Genomic DNA, 1,672 nt, shown 5'->3' with positions numbered 1-1,672 from the left:
AGTCTCTTCTGACATCCATTTTTGTCTTTTTTTCCTTTCCTGTCTTTTTAATGACCTTTTGCTTTCTTCATGTATGATGTCCTTAACGTCATCCAACAACTTGTCTGGTCTTCAATCACTGGTGTTCAATGCATCAAATTGACTTTTCAGATGGTCTCTAAATTCAAGTGGGATATACTAAAGGTCATATTTTGGCTCTCATGGACTTGTTTCAATTTTCTCCAGCTCAACTTAAGCTTGTGTATGAGCAACTGATAGTCTGTTCCACAATCATCCCTGGCTTTATTCTGACTGATGATATTGAGCATCTCCATCATCTCTTTCCATAGTTGTAGTCTATTTGATTCCTGGTAGTCCATCTGGTGAGGTTTTCATATATAATCATCAGTTATATTGTTGAAAAAAGATATTTGTAATGAATAAGTCAATATGCAATGCAATGCAATGCACTGCCATCAAGTCAGATCAGACTCATAGTGACCCCTCCTTGGGTTTCAGAGGCAGTATCACTATGGAAGTAGATTGCCCAACCTTCCTTCCAAGGAGTGGCTGGTGGGTTTAACCGCCAGCCTTCTGGTTAGCAGTCAAGTACCTTATACTTTCAGGGATCATTTCTATAGTTTGTTACTAGAGAAGTTTCTCTGATTGTGTAGAGTATCCCATGCCTTCAGGTCTTGCAAAATTCTATCATAGGAAGTGTTACTAAATGTTAGTTCCTTCTCTTATTTACTCTCTACTACTCCTTCCCATCACTACCCCTATAACCACCCTAGAAGGAGAACTAAGAAAGGAGTTGGTACACATCTCTACTGTACCTTTTCAGATTGTCAGGCTTCAGTATTTCACTTTCCTGTCCCCTCTAGCCCCATGGTCACCACCAAAATTGCTGGAATCAGTATGCCAGGCAGATGCAGCCAGCTGGAGATGTGCTGTTATCTGATAGTGCATCTGTCTAGAAACAAGAAAAAGGAAAACTCGATTTAGAAGGTATATTTTTCCTCTCCTCAGGTAAGCACAAGAAATAATGGAATTAAAATTGGAATGACCATGAGATAAAACTTTTGCTCACCAGGTGTTTATCCCAGTTCATAAAAACAACTGTTTCAAGGTAACGAAAAATCACTCCCTGTTGGGGAAGCAAATGAACCACATATTTCTGAAACAGTTTGAGAGAAAGCAGCAAACTCAATGAGCAGATAGCAAATGCATGTCAAGCAGAATCAGCCACCTCACTCACAAATACTTCTCAGAGACGGGGCCTCTAGAAATCATACCACCCACCAGGGAACCACAGGAGACCCACAGGCTACTCAAGCTTCAGTAGGGTGTGAGAAGCCTCCTTTTTTTCTAATACCCACCAGTAAGACTTCAATTTATTTCTGTTTTTTTTTTTATGCCCCATCAACTCTGTTCCTTAGGACACTGCCCTCCCCAAGTTCTTCCTTTCCTTGTTGTTCCTAAATACAAGCGCACAGGTTTTTATAATTTATGGTTTACTGCTAATCACTAGAGGAAAATGGGCAGAGAATAATGAAGATATTATTTATTTATCTAACAAGGCTTTATATATAGGGTGATCAGATGTCCCTATTTGCCCAGAACAGTTGTGGTTGATGACTATTGTCCTGGTGTAACAACAGCACCCACCTTAACTCTTAAAATAATCCAGGTT

At 39.8% G+C, this 1,672-nt stretch overlaps 1 pseudogene; it reads left to right on the top strand.

The window, feature by feature from the left end:
* Positions 1 to 586: 586 nt before the first annotated feature.
* LOC122150896 lies at positions 587 to 673 on the top strand (annotated as a pseudogene).
* Positions 674 to 1,672: the final 999 nt, after the last annotated feature.

The sequence above is a fragment of the Orycteropus afer genome, unplaced genomic scaffold (assembly GCF_000298275.1).
Source record: "Orycteropus afer afer isolate SDZICR_OR568_19922 unplaced genomic scaffold, OryAfe1.0 scaffold00010, whole genome shotgun sequence".
NCBI lineage: Eukaryota > Metazoa > Chordata > Mammalia > Tubulidentata > Orycteropodidae > Orycteropus > Orycteropus afer.
This window is presented reverse-complemented; position numbering and strand designations above follow the sequence as displayed.